This window comes from Convolutriloba macropyga, unplaced genomic scaffold, assembly GCF_964194025.1.
Source record: "Convolutriloba macropyga unplaced genomic scaffold, txConMacr16.3 SCAFFOLD_939, whole genome shotgun sequence".
NCBI lineage: Eukaryota > Metazoa > Xenacoelomorpha > Acoela > Convolutidae > Convolutriloba > Convolutriloba macropyga.
In genome coordinates this window covers 1-15,000 of record NW_027449721.1, presented here as the reverse complement: position 1 = coordinate 15,000, position 15,000 = coordinate 1, and the positions used below count along the sequence as shown (strand labels likewise).

General features: G+C 44.7%; 1 non-coding gene and 1 pseudogene across 1 annotated transcript in view; both read right to left on the bottom strand.

The window, feature by feature from the left end:
- Nucleotides 1-1,571, bottom strand: part of LOC142355271 (large subunit ribosomal RNA) — a 3,522-nt gene extending 1,951 nt beyond the window's left edge. Inside the window, exon 1 of the ribosomal RNA XR_012761186.1 lies at nt 1-1,571. This exon is cut by the window's left edge and continues 1,951 nt beyond it. This is a non-coding gene — a ribosomal RNA (large subunit ribosomal RNA).
- A 1,683-nt stretch (nt 1,572-3,254) lies between these two features.
- LOC142355270 (5.8S ribosomal RNA) lies at nt 3,255-3,406 on the bottom strand (annotated as a pseudogene).
- Between the last annotated feature and the right edge of the window lie 11,594 nt (nt 3,407-15,000).

Sequence of the window (15,000 nt, the reverse complement as noted above, 5' to 3'; positions counted from 1 at the left end):
TTCAGTCCTCAAAGTTCTCATTTGAGTACTTGCTACTTCCACCAAGATCTGCTCCATTGATCGCTTCGCGCATACACTTGCGTGCATACTTTAGCGCAATCAATGTGTCCTCCTACACATGAATATCATTTTTGAGCTGGTGAGGCTCTTTTTCTCTAATCTAACTTGCGTTAGATATTGATATTCATGGTTGGGTATAGGCCACGAGCTCTAGTGCCATCCATTTTCAGGGCTGATTGATTCGGCAGGTGAGTTGTTACACACTCCTTAGCGGATTTCAACTTCCATGACCACCGTCCTGCTGTCAGTATCAATCAACACCTTTTGTGGTGACTCATGAGCAAGTAGTTAGGCGCCTTAACCCAACTTTTGGTTCATCCCACATCGCCGGTTCTGCTTACCAAAAGCGGCCCACAAAAAGCTTGCATTCATAGTCCAAGTGCAATTAAGTCACAAGGACATCTCACCGATTTATAGTTTGAGAATAGGTGAAGGAAAAATTTTCCCCCATTCCTCTAATCATTCGCTTTAACCGATGAAATTGCTTTGCGAAGATTTTTCAATCTTGCTCAAGCTTTTGCTATCCTGAGGGAAACTTCGGAGGAAACCAGCTACTAGATGGTTCGATTAGTCTTTCGCCCCTATGCTCAGGTCAGACGATCGATTTGCACGTCAGAACCGCTTCGGGCTTCCACCATGGTTTCCCGTGGCTTCGCCCTGCCCAAGCATAGATCACCATCTTTCGGGTCGTGTGCTACTTGCTCTGGATCAGTCATGCAATAAGAGCAAAACCGTCCGTGGTTGCGGGACACCGAATCGGCGCCCTCACCACACAAAGTAGTGCAATTCATAAAAATTACACTGTTCACTTTCATTTCGCGTGTGCGCTTTCAATGAGCGACAACACTTGCAAGCAACTCACACTCCTTGGTCCGTGTTTCAAGACGGGCTGTAGAGAGCATTGAGTAGGAAGTTGAGGTCAGACAGGCAATCAAGATCAATTTATCTCATTTTGTTTAGAATCAACAAGAAGAATTCCGAGGAAAACTTCTGCTCGATTCATTAACAAGATTTGCCAAAAGACGACAACTACACTACTCGGTAGCCGAGAATATAATATCAAGGCATTGAGTATGGTAACGCTCACTCCAGTTCCCCTTCAACAGTTTCACGTACTTTTCACTCTCTCTTCAGAGTGCTTTTCAACTTTCCCTCACGGTACTTGTTTACTATCGGTCTCGCTTTATAATTAGCTTTTGGAGAGACATATCTCCAGCTTCGAGTTGCACTTTCAAACAACTCTACTCATAGGAATGAGCCATTATGACTGGTATCGAAAATGACCTTTACAGGATTTTCACCTTCTTTGATGCTACTTTCCAGTAGACATCAGGACAAATTCACCAGTCTAGCATCAAACCATACCGGACACCGAGAAATGTTGCCATTTCTCTTCCCGATGAGCTTTTCCCTGTTCATTCGCCATTACTAAGGGATTCTCAGTTGATTTCTTTTCCTCCCCTTACTGATATGCTTAAGTTAAGGGGGTTCTCTCGCCCAATTCAGGTTATGTAGTTGATTGTCTCTTAATTGGTTCACTGACCAATATGAGACAGAAACCGATTCAGCAGTTTTGTTCGCTACTACTATCAAACACAGGTCGAAGTTTCCATTCAGTCATTAATTCCAACTTTCAAATGTTGTTGTTTCAGCTTTCGCTTACTAGAAGCAACATAATACTCGCTGCAATACAGACCTCGGGAAACCCTCACCGTGAATAAGGTTCACTCACATATTTCACTACATTTTGCGTGGGATTGGAGATGAGGCTACTCGTTCTTGCTCAGTACTAGGCTGAAAATTAACGAAACTTCGTTACAAACGTTCACATGTTGATGTTTCCGCTTTCGCGTACTCGAAACAACATAATACTAGTCTTTGTAATTTAGTTTCATAATTTCAACTGTTCTCATGCAGAATTTTTGCTCATTCTTATCCCAAATTTTGACCTGGCTACTAGTTACACTCCTTGTACTTATTGCAAAATGACCACAAATTTCAACAGCTTTCACATGTTGCTGTTTCGGCTTTCGCTTACTACAGTCAACATAATACTCGTTGCAAAATAAGTGCTCGGCATCTGCAATTTTCCAAAGACGAAGTTTCGCCAGTTCAATTTTCGCTCGCCAATTATGGCTACTAATTCACACGGTACTGAGCTCAACAACATTAAATTTGTTCAGCAAGACTTTCACATGTTGATGTTTTGGCTTTCGCCTACTAGAAGCAACATAATACTCGTCTTGTTAGCTCATTCAATGAGAATAGCTTTTCCCGTTGAGAATTTTTGCCTTCAATTGGCGTTGTAGTGAGTTTGGCTACTCAGATCACCAAATACTTGTGACAATTCGAACCAGAAATGTTTTCAATTTTCACATGCTGATGTTTCGGATTCAACCTACTAGAAGCAGCATAATACTTGTATTCAACAATTTCTGTATCAAATCCCAGTTTTCTCTGGTGCATCTTTGCCAAACTATTCCAAACTGCCTGAGTCTGAATACCAATTACAGGTACTAGTAAATGCACGTTACTAAGGACTATATAGTTCTAGGTTACTGTACACAACGACGTTCACATGTTGATGTTTCAGCTGCCGCTTACTAGAAACAACATAATACTTATCGTGCATACCTTTCCATAACTTGTCCTTTTCAGATGCATTAGTTTCCCTTTGTCTTGGCTTCTACAGTCAGACTGGCTACTAGTAACAGCACAGTACTAATCACATATCGTTCTACAGTTTGCAGACAACTTTCACATGTTGATGTTTCAGCTTTCGCCTACTAGAAACAACATAATACTCGCTGTATACATTTGTAGTTCTCTATGTAACTTTCATGTGAAGAAGTTTCGCCAGTCTTTTTGACTGTCTCAAATCTGAGTCATGCTTAGGCTACTAGTTGCTTCATAGTACTTATCGCCTCGAGATCATTGAACAAAACTTGATTTTCACATGTTGCTGTTTCAGCTTCCGCTTACTAGAAACAACATAATACTAGTCTCATTAAGTTCCGTCTCTTTGCAATTTTCTTATGAAGAAAATTCGCCATCACAATGACTCCAGCAGTTCTTGATCAAGGAATGCAATCATTGATCAGAATGCTATTATTTGAATCGGTTCTGCTTTAAGTGTTCCAATTTTATTGGAAGCACCAACAATAGAACATCAATGTGTTCAATCGAGAGTTATATAACCCTGAATCGGACGCAGTCAACAGCCGAAGCCGAGACCGCCTTTTGCGTTAGAGAGGTCGGTAAACAAATCTTGCGATTCATACCGAATTAACACATATAGCTGTGCTCCTCTTCGTAAAGCGAGCCAAGTGATCCCCTGTTGAAGGATGTATTTGGACCAATCTAGTAGCATTTGGTTTCCAACAAGCTCTCCCAAGTTAGCTTACTTATTGGGCTTTTCAACCAATTCGGTTGGCTACAAGCATCATCAAAGTACTAGCCACAGTTTGATCGCAAAATTCTACGACTTTCACATGTTGATGTTTCGGCTTGCGCTTAGCCTACTATAAGCAACATAATACTAGTCATATCATAGAGCGTGATCAGCTTGTGACGTTCTCATGATGAAGTTTCACCAACAGTGTCTCACTTCGAGCTTAAATCCAGCTACTAGTAACTACACAGTACTGACTGCAACGATAACTTTTATCTATACCTTTCACATGCTGCGCTTTCGGCCAGGGCCTACTAACGTCAACATAATACTCGATATAAACTTTTGTTCATGATGCAGCTTCCCCATGCAGAAGTTTCGCCTTCAAATGCTCTCTTGGCCATATGACGTAAGAAAAGGTTACTAGTAACATCACAGTACTAGCCACAGTTTGATTGCAAAATTCTACGACTTTCACATGTTGATGTTTCGGCTTGCGCTTAGCCTACTAGAAGCAACATAATACTAGTCATATCATAGAGCGTGATCAGCTTGTGACGTTCTCATGATGAAGTTTCACCAACAGTGTCTCATTTCGAGCTTAAATCCAGCTACTAGTAACTACACAGTACTGACTGCAACGCTAACTTTTATCTATACCTTTCACATGCTGCGCTTTCGGCCAGGGCCTACTAACGTCAACATAATACTCGATATAAACTTTTGTTCATGATGCAGCTTCCCCATGCAGAAGTTTCGCCTTCAAATGCTCTCTTGGCCATATGACGTAACACAAGGTTACTAGTAACATCACAGTACTAGCCACAATTTGATCGCAAAATTCTACGACTTTCACATGTTGATGTTTCGGCTTGCGCTTAGCCTACTAGAAGCAACATAATACTAGTCATATCATGGAGCGTGATCAGCTTGTGACGTTCTCATGATGAAGTTTCACCAACAGTGTCTCATTTCGAGCTTAAATCCAGCTACTAGTAACTACACAGTACTGACTGCAACGATAACTTTTATCTATACCTTTCACATGCTGCGCTTTCGGCCAGGGCCTACTAATGTCAACATAATACTCGATATAAACTTTTGTTCATGATGCAGCTTCCCCATGCAGAAGTTTCGCCTTCAAATGCTCTCTTGGCCATATGACGTAACACAAGGTTACTAGTAACATCACAGTACTAGCCACAATTTGATCGCAAAATTCTACGACTTTCACATGTTGATGTTTCGGCTTGCGCTTAGCCTACTAGAAGCAACATAATACTAGTCATATCATAGAGCTTGATCAGCTTGTGACATTCTCATGATGAAGTTTCACCAACAGTGTCTCATTTTGAGCTTAAATCCAGCTACTAGTAACTACACAGTACTGACTGCAACAATAACTTTTATCTATACCTTTCACATGCTGCGTTTTCGGCCAAGGCCTACTAACGTCAACATAATACTCGATATAAAATTTTGATCATGATGCAGCTTTCCCATGCAGAAGTTTCGCCTTCAAATGCTCTCTTGGCCATATGACGGAACACCAGGTTACTAGTAACATCACAGTACTAGCCACAGTTTGATTGCAAAATTCTACGACTTTCACATGTTGATGTTTCGGCTTGCGCTTAGCCTACTAGAAGCAACATAATACTAGTCATATCATAGAGCGTGATCAGCTTGTGACGTTCTCATGATGAAGTTTCACCAATAGTGTTTCATTCGAATTGGTTCTGCTTTAAGCTCTCCAATTGTTTTGGATGAACCAGTTTTGCCCTTCGAAGCCACTTTTGTGAGCTTTTGTGGGTCTTTACCAAGAGGATATACCTCAAGGCCTCTTTCAATTCCTTTAAGTTCTTTCAACTCCTTTACAGTTTCTAGGTTCACATAGCTGCAAACCTTATTTCTAGTTTTAAGTCTGGCCAACTTGGGGAGAGTTGGTGCAGACCGTGACCAATTCTAGTAGGATGCCACAACAAGAATGTGATCAACTTAGCTTGTCGATGAACCTGCCCCACATTCAAACAACTCTATCGCCTTTTCCTCGTATAGTTATATGCGAGGGCCTCTCATAGAGAGCGCTGTTAGCAACCTTTTCCACATAGACGATAAAGTTGTGAGTGTTTTGCACATGGCTGTTGTCATCACCACGTGACGAGTCAACTCAGCTTGACTCTCTACACTCCGACAAGCTTTGCACATACGCCTTTAGTTCAGTATGTGTCTTTAATCTGACTCCGGTGCCTCAAGCCGGAAAAATTGTCAGATTATGATCATTATCGGTTAGTCATCCCGATGCAAGATCGTATCGTACTGTCTTTGTCTACCTCCAGATTCCGAAGAACAGGAGGAGACTCTCCCAGACCTACATATCTGGGAGAATGTTCAGAGGGCGAGAAGCTGTGGATTACTCTCCCCTAAGAACTGACTAAACTTTACCCTCGTCCAAGGTAAGTTTATTTTAGCTAGCCTTCTATGTAAAGGATCTGAGGCTAAGCTGTGTTTTTTCGAGCCTTTGGCTCGGAGCAAGTTCAGTGGGCGCCCCGAGTAGCTCAACTCTTTCCCACTGAACAGCGCAACGCTCTGTCACTCGCTGGGATTTTTGCGTGTCGGTTCTAACCACGCGACTTGTGGACCTTTTTAGGCCTTTCTCATTCACAAGTCTATAGCTGGGCTTCTATAACCCAGCTTCTGAGATCTAGATAGCTGCAGTTCTGCTAGGCTGCTTTTGCTAACTAGTCTCCCTTTAAGCAGTCCCTTGCCATGACTGCTGAACTATGTATCCACACAAGTAGTTTTTGAGCTCGATACATAATTCGAGATTGGTTGCCAAGCAATCTCTAGCGACAGAGCGTCATGCGCACTACAGACATGGCCTCTACCAGCAGCCATGCCCGAAGGAATCAATCACTGATCCTTCCGCAGGTTCCCCTACGGAAACCTTGTTACGACTTTTACTTCCTCTAGACAATTAAGCTCGATCCGCTTCATCCCGTTGCCGGAGACCGAAGTCCCAACAGTAGGAATTTGCAATTCTTGCTTAACTATCCAATCAGTAGTAGCGACGGGCGGTGTGTACAAAGGGCAGGGACGTAATCCCTATGAGTTGTTGACTCATAAGTACCAGGAATTCCTGGTTCACGTCTGCAAGTTACAACAGACGATCCCCTTGAAGCGCTGTACTTTTCTCTGATTGCCCAGTCCATTTCGGACCAAGGGCTGAGTACTCAATCTAAAAGTACACTGTGTAGCGCGCGTGCAGTCCAGAACATCTAAGGGCATCACAGACCTGTTATAGCCTCACTTCATCTGCGGTATTTAATTCCGCATAGTTCCTCTAAGAAGTGTTTGAATTCACATATAGTGAATTTCATTATTTAGATGGAGAAGATCTCGTTCGTTATCGGAATTAACCAGACAGATCACTCCACTAACTAAGAACGGCCATGCACCACCGCCCATATAATCATGAAAGATATTCAATCTGTCAATCCTTAAGATGTCTGGACCGGGTGAGTTTTCCCGTGTTGAGTCAAATTAAGCCGCAGGCTCCACTCCTGGTGGTGCCCTTCCGTCAATTCCTTTAAGTTTCGATTTTGCAACCATACTTCCCCCGGAACCAATAAACTTTGGTTTCCCGGTTAATCTCTTGCCAAGTCAAGATCGACTTTGACAAATTGTAGGTTGGTATAGTTTATGGTCAGAATTACGAGGGTATCTAATCCTCTTCAATACTCTGACTTTCGTTCTTGATTAATGAAAACATTCTTGGCAAATGCTTTCGCAGTAGTTTGTCTTGCCACGATCCAAGAATTTCACCTCTAACGTAGCAATACAAATGCCCCCGTCTGTTCCTTTCAATCATTACCGCACTCAGCCAACCGGCATCAATCGAGTAGCGGGTCATTCTCCATTATTCCATGCTTTATTATTCGATCCCAAAGGATGCTTTGAACACTCTAATTTTCTCAGGGTGAAAACACCGTTTCCACAGTTCGTCACATTTAAGTGCAAACTATTTCTTCGATGCGAAGGATGAGCGGAACGAGTCAACAGATTTAACTGAAGACCATGTTGCCGTTCTACTCAAACAGATCCAACTATGAGCTTTTTAAACGCAGCAACTATTGCATACGCTTGTAGAGGCTGGTATTACCGCGGCTGCTGGCACCAGACTTGCCCTCTACTCGTTCATCAATGGAGCTTTTAAGTCCATTCCATTCTGATTACAAACCATAAAGGTTCATATCATTATTTCTAGTCACTACCTCCTCGTGCGGAGAGTGGGTAATTTGCGTGCCTGCTGCCTTCCTTGGATGTGGTAGCCGTTTCTAAGGCTCCCTCTCCGGAATCGAACCCTGATTCCCCGTTACCCGTCACAACCATGGTAGTCCGTTACACTACCATCATAGGTTGATAGGTCAGAAATTCGGAAGTTCCGTCCCCAAGCCGAAGCTATCTGGGATCTTTCAGTTACTAGGACTCATCACGGGATGTGTCTGTACTTAGCAAATCACCCGGTGTAGTCTTGTAAAAGTCTCCGACAGTGTCGGACAATCAGCATGCATTAGCTGCAGGGTTACCGCAGTTATTCATTTAGCTTGCAAATCAACTAATAGATAGTAACTGATTTAATGAGCCATTCGCGGTTCCACTTTTTCAAGCTTCGCTTGCACATGCATGGCTTAGTCTTTCAGACAAGCATATGGCAACTGACAGGATCAATCAGTTTAATTGTACTTTGAACAATCTTTCGATTTGTTCGAATTTAGAAAGACATAGCCTTGCGGCCTCGTCAATCTTGCTTTGAGCTTTTTAAATCACGAAGAGTTTCAATGCATGCTTTGGCATGGCTACTAGTTACTACACAGTACTCTACACACTTAGAGTTACCCACGATTACACATTTCACATGCTGATGTTTCGGCTCGCGCGTACTAGAAACAGCATAATACTATGTGTACTGGTAGATAGCGCTCTGTGAGCATTTCCCATGAGCAGGTTTTGCCCTCCAAATCTCTGTTCTACTGTTACCAATACCGGCTAACAACTGTATCATACTAGGGAGAATTGACTCATGATTTAAAAACCAGATGTTCACATGTCGATGTTTCGGCTCTCGCCTACTAGAAACAACATAATACTAGTCTGTTAAAAATCTCAATCACGCCGCCTCTTCAGATACAGAAGTTTTACCTTTTATTGGTTAGAGAACAGCTTTCCAGCTGTCGACATGGTTACTAGTAACAACACCGTACTCAACACAAAAACTTTTCAACTTCACAACTTTCACATGCTGATGTTTCTGCTTTCGCATACTAGAAACAGCATAATACTTATTGTTTTGTCAAGTAATTTGTGTGTCTTTCCCATGTGAAGTTTCACCGGTCAACAATGTTTCCCTGACCAATTACGGCTACTAGTAGCTGTATAATACTAGGGAAAATGATTGAGGATTTAATATCAGATTTTCACATGTTGATGTTTCGGCTTTCGCCTACTAGAAACAACATAATACTAGTCTGCTAAGAAATCTCGCTCAAATTGCCTTTTCACATACAGAAGTTTCACCTTCTATTGGTTAGAGAACAGTTCTCAGCTGTCGACATGGTTACTAGTAACAACATCGTACTCAACACAAAAATTCTTCAACTTCACAACTTTCACATGCTGATGTTTCTGCTTTCGCGTACTAGAAACAGCATAATACTTATTGCTTTGTCAAGAAGTGTGTGTGTCTTTCCCATGCGAAAGTTTCACCGGTCAGCAATAATTGCCGTGTCCAATTAAGGTTACTCATAGCTGTATAATACTAGGGAAAATGATTGAGGATTTAATATCAGATTTTCACATGTTGATGTTTCGGCTTTCGCCTACTAGAAACAACATAATACTAGTCTGCTAATAAATCTCGCTCAAATTGCCTTTTCACATACAGAAGTTTCACCTCTTCTTGGTCACTGTACAGATGATGCTGTCTGTTCTTTATTTGGTTCTGCTTATTATAAGGAGGGGCATCACTCCTTCCTCCTTGGTTTGCATGCATTAAGCCTGCTTTGTGAAAAGCGTATCTTTCTAGCTTTTCTTCGCCTTACTCGAGTAGGACGATACAATCCAGACATTAGTCAGTCTTGGTGTAAAGTCACTGAGTATTATTCGGTTCTGCTTTATTCAGCAATATGCTGTATAATTGTTGTAATTTGCGAACATATTTGTTCTCAGTTCCGAACTACTAGCGACGACAGATTACCAGCGGTCATGAGCCATCAAGGTAGTTCTTTGGTGCATCAAGTAGAGAGGTGCCATCAAACAACACTTCCCTAATAATGCTACACACATAGAATTTGCTACAGTGCAGCTTTTTACTTTGCAAAATTTGCGCACAAATTTTGCATAGAATAAATGTTTTATCAAGATTTTTAGATCCCCTCCCTTGAGAGAACGTTACTCCTTTAAGTGAACACCCCGCGGCGTCCTGTTGTTATTGCTTATAACCATTTCGCAAGCCGGAGGCATAATGCACTACGCAAGCCGCTACTTTGGCACAGAGGCACCTAGTTTTACACCCGGGACTTCAGGTGGCCCAGTTTTACACCCAGTACAGCGGTGCCAGTTGGTAACCCGGTGGATCCTCGGAGACCAGACATGATCATAGATCAAACCCGATGTATGCTACTCCTGAACGTATAGTATCTCCACTGTGCAATGAAATTATCGTTCGTTTCGGGCCTTCCTATACGTTCAGCAGACAATCGCTAGGAATTCACCTCGTGACCCGTGGTGACCACACTGGATTTCAAGTTTATTGATTTGGACAGACCTGTCATTTATTTTGCTTTTCAGCTTCAGTTCTGCTCGATCTAGCTTGCCTAAGGCTTGATCTCGCTTTGCTCACCCCTGTAGGAGCCTCTACTAGTACCACTCGGAGTAATGGGGAATCCACCAGACCTAATCGATGAATGCCATCAAACAACAAACATCATACCCGGCTTCATCAGGCATATTTTATTACTTCCGAGAGGTACTTTAGTATCAGATCTTTCTCCATGCCTCTTATGAGGACCCGTCAGACCTTTCGGTTTATCGTTTAGCTTCAGTCCTGCTCGATCTAGCTTTCCCAAGGCTCGATCTAGCTCTATTCGCCCCACTAGAGGGCTCTCTAAGACCCCTCGGTCTTAGTGTTAGCTCCGGTACTGCTCGGTCGTGCTTGCTGAAGGCCCGACCCAGCTTTAGTTAGATTCTCGTACTTTCTCTTGGCCTCTCTAGGAGGACCAGACAGACCTCTCGGTCTATCCTTTAGCTTCAGTCCTGCTCGATCTAGCTTTCCCAAGGCTCGATCTAGCTCTATTCGCCCCGCTAGAGGGCTCTCTAAGACCCCTCGGTCTTAGTGTTAGCTCCGGTACAGCTCGGTCGTGCTTGCTGAAGGCCCGATCAAGCTTTAGTTAGCTTCTCGTACTTCCTCTTGGCCTCTCTAGGAGGACCAGACAGACCTCTCGGTCTATCGTTTAGCTTCAGTCCTGCTCGATCTAGCTTTCCCAAGGCTCGATCTAGCTCTATTCGCCCTGCTAGAGGGCTCTCTAAGACCCCTCGGTCTTAGTGTTAGCTCCGGTACAGCTCGGTCGTGCTTGCTGAAGGCCCGATCAAGCTTTAGTTAGATTCTCGTACTTTCTCTTGGCCTCTCTAGGAGGACCAGACAGACCTCTCGGTCTATCGTTTAGCTTCAGTCCTGCTTGATCTAGCTTTCCCAAGGCTCGATCTAGCTCTATTCGCCCTGCTAGAGGGCTCTCTAAGACCCCTCGGTCTTAGTGTTAGCTCCGGTACAGCTCGGTCGTGCTTGCTGAAGGCCCGATCAAGCTTTAGTTAGCTTCTCGTACTTTCTCTTGGCCTCTCTAGGAGGACCAGACAGACCTCTCGGTCTATCGTTTAGCTTCAGTCCTGCTCGATCTAGCTTTCCCAAGGCTCGATCTAGATCTATTCGCCCTGCTAGAGGGCTCTCTAAGACCCCTCGGTCTTAGTGTTAGCTCCGGTACAGCTCGGTCGTGCTTGCTGAAGGCCTGATCAAGCTTTAGTTAGCTTCTCGTACTTTCTCTTGGCCTCTCTAGGAGGACCAGACAGACCTTTCGGTCTCTTGCTTAGCTTCAGTCCTGCTCGATCTAGCTTTCCCAAGGCTCGATCTAGCTCTATTCGCCCCGCTAGAGGGCTCTCTAAGACCCCTCGGTCTTAGTGTTAACTCCTGTAATGCCTAACCAAGCTTACTACAGGCCTTGGTCAGGTCTTTATCGGTCACCGATTAGTAACAGACCGATCATGGGGCCTTCCACCCTATCCGGGTTGAGGTCTTTAGTCCAGCCATATTTTGACAAGACACCTCCCCCTAATAATGCCCCACACATAGAAATACTGTCCATGCAGTATTTAACTTGTGTTTTTTCTAAAATTTGATTTTCACTTTTTGGAGGTTCATTTGCTCCTCTGACACTCTTTCAGCTTCAATCTTACTCGATCTAGCTTTCCCAAGGCTCGATCTAGCTCTATTCGCCCCACCAGAGGGCTCTCTAAGACACTTCGGTCTTAGTGTTAGCTCCGGTCTTGCTCAATCGTGCTTGCTGAAGGCGCGATCAAGCTTTAGTTAGCTTCTCGTACTTTCTCTTGGCCTCTCTAGGAGGACCAGACAGACCTCTCGGTCTATCGTTTAGCTTCAGTCCTGCTCGATCTAGCTTTCCCAAGGCTCGATCTAGCTCTATTCGCCCCGCTAGAGGGCTCTCTAAGACCCCTCGGTCTTAGTGTTAGCTCCGGTACAGCTCGGTCGTGCTTGCTGAAGGCCCGATCAAGCTTTAGTTGGCTTCTCGTACTTTCTCTTGGCCTCTCTAGGAGGACCAGACAGACCTCTCGGTCTCTTGCTTAGCTTCAGTCCTGCTCGATCTAGCTTGCCCAAGGCTTGATCAAGCTCTATTCGCCCCGCTAGAGGGCTCTCTAAGACCCCTCGGTCTTAGTGTTAGCTCCGGTACAGCTCGGTCGTGCTTGCTGAAGGCCCGATCAAGCTTTAGTTAGCTTCTCGTTTTTTCTCTTGGCCTCTCTAGGAGGACCAGACAGACCTCTCGGTCTATCGTTTAGCTTCATTCCTGCTCGATCTAGCTTTCCCAAGGCTCGATCTAGCTCTATTCGCCCCGCTAGAGGGCTCTCTAAGACCCCTCGGTCTTAGTGTTAGCTCCGGTACAGCTCGGTCGTGCTTGCTGAAGGCCCGATCAAGCTTTAGTTGGCTTCTCGTACTTTCTCTTGGCCTCTCTAGGAGGACCAGACAGACCTCTCGGTCTATCCTTTAGCTTCAGTCCTGCTCGATCTAGCTTTCCCAAGGCTCGATCTAGCTCTATTCGCCCCGCTAGAGGGCTCTCTAAGACCCCTCGGTCTTAGTGTTATCTCCTGTAATGCCTAACCAAGCTTACTACAGGCCTTGGTCAGGTCTTTATCGGTCACCGATTAGTAACAGACCGATCATAGGGCCTTCCACCCTATCTGGGTTGAGGTCTTTAGTCCAGCCATATTTTGACAAGACACCTCCCCCTAATAATGCCCCACACATAGAATTACTGTTTATGCAGCTTTTCACTTGTGAAATTTTTAATTTTCGCAATTATTATAGAATAAGTGTTTGCGCAGCTTTTCATAGGTCGAGCTCTAGCTAGCTAGCTCAAGCTAGCTAGCTAGCTCAAGCTCAAGCTATCTAGCTCAAGCTCAAGCCAGCTAGCTCAAGCTCAAGCTAGCTAGCTAGCTCAAGCTCAAGCTAGCTAGCTAGCTCAAGCTCAAGCTAGCTAGCTCAAGCTCAAGCTAGCTAGCTCAAGCTCAAGCTAGCTAGCTAGCTCAAGCTCAAGCTCAAGCTAGCTAGCTCAAGCTCAAGCTCAAGCTAGCTAGCTAGCTCAAGCTCAAGCTAGCTAGCTAGCTCAAGCTCAAGCTAGCTAGCTAGCTCAAGCTCAAGCTAGCTAGCTCAAGCTCAAGCTCAAGCTCAAGCTAGCTAGCTAGCTCAAGCTAGCTAGCTAGCTCAAGCTCAAGCTAGCTAGCTAGCTCAAGTTCAAGCTAGCTAGCTAGCTCAAGCTCAAGCTAGCTAGCTAGCTCAAGCTCAAGCTAGCTAGCTCAAGCTCAAGCTAGCTAGCTCAAGCTCAAGCTAGCTAGCTAGCTCAAGCTCAAGCTCAAGCTAGCTAGCTCAAGCTCAAGCTCAAGCTAGCTAGCTAGCTCAAGCTCAAGCTAGCTAGCTAGCTCAAGCTCAAGCTCAAGCTAGCTAGCTAGCTCAAGTTCAAGCTAGCTAGCTAGCTCAAGCTCAAGCTAGCTAGCTCAAGCTCAAGCTAGCTAGCTCAAGCTCAAGCCAGCTAGCTCAAGCTCAAGCTCAAGCTAGCTAGCTAGCTCAAGCACAAGCTAGCTAGCTAGCTCAAGCTCAGTAGCTAGCTCAAGCTCAAGCTAGCTAGCTCAAGCTCAAGCTAGCTAGCTAGCTCAAGCTCAAGCTCAAGCTAGCTAGCTCAAGCTCAAGTAGCTAGCTCAAGCTCAAGCTAGCTAGCTAGCTCAGCTCAAGCTAGCTAGCTCAAGCTCAAGCTCAAGCTAGCTAGCTAGCTCAAGCTCAAGCTGGCTAGCTAGCTCAAGCTCAAGCTAGCTAGCTAGCTCAAGCTCAAGCTAGCTAGCTCAAGCTCAAGCTCAAGCTCAAGCTAGCTAGCTAGCTCAAGCTAGCTAGCTAGCTCAAGCTCAAGCTAGCTAGCTAGCTCAAGTTCAAGCTAGCTAGCTAGCTCAAGCTCAAGCTAGCTAGCTAGCTCAAGCTAGCTAGCTCAAGCTCAAGCTAGCTAGCTAGTTACAAGCTCAAGCTCAAGCTAGCTAGCTCAAGCTCAAGCTCAAGCTAGCTAGCTCGCTAAGCTCAAGCTAGCTAGCTAGCTCAAGCTCAAGCTAGCTAGCTAGCTCAAGTTCAAGCTAGCTAGCTAGCTCAAGCTCAAGCTAGCTAGCTCAAGCTCAAGCTAGCTAGCTCAAACTCAAGCTAGCTAGCTAGCTCAAGTTCAAGCTAGCTAGCTAGCTCAAGCTCAAGCTAGCTAGCTAGCTCAAGCTCAAGCTAGCTAGCTCAAGCTCAAGCTAGCTAGCTCAAGCTCCAGCTAGCTAGCTAGCTCAAGCTCAAGCTCAAGCTAGCTAGCTCAAGCTCAAGCTCAAGCTAGCTAGCTAGCTCAAGCTCAAGCTAGCTAGCTCAAGCTCAAGCTAGCTAGCTCAAGTTCAAGCTAGCTAGCTAGCTCAAGCTCAAGCTAGCTAGCTCAAGCTCAAGCTAGCTAGCTCAAGCTCAAGCCAGCTAGCTCAAGCTCAAGCTCAAGCTAGCTAGCTAGCTCAAGCACAAGCTTGCTAGCTAGCTCAAGCTCAAGCTAGCTAGCTCAAGCTCAAGCGCTCAAGCTCAGCTAGCTAGCTCAAGCTCAAGCTCAAGCTAGCTAGCTAGCTCAAGCACAAGCTAGCTAGCTAGCTCAAGCTCAAGCTAGCTAGCTCAAGCTCAAGCTAGCTAGCTCAAGCTCAAGCTAGCTAGAATAAGT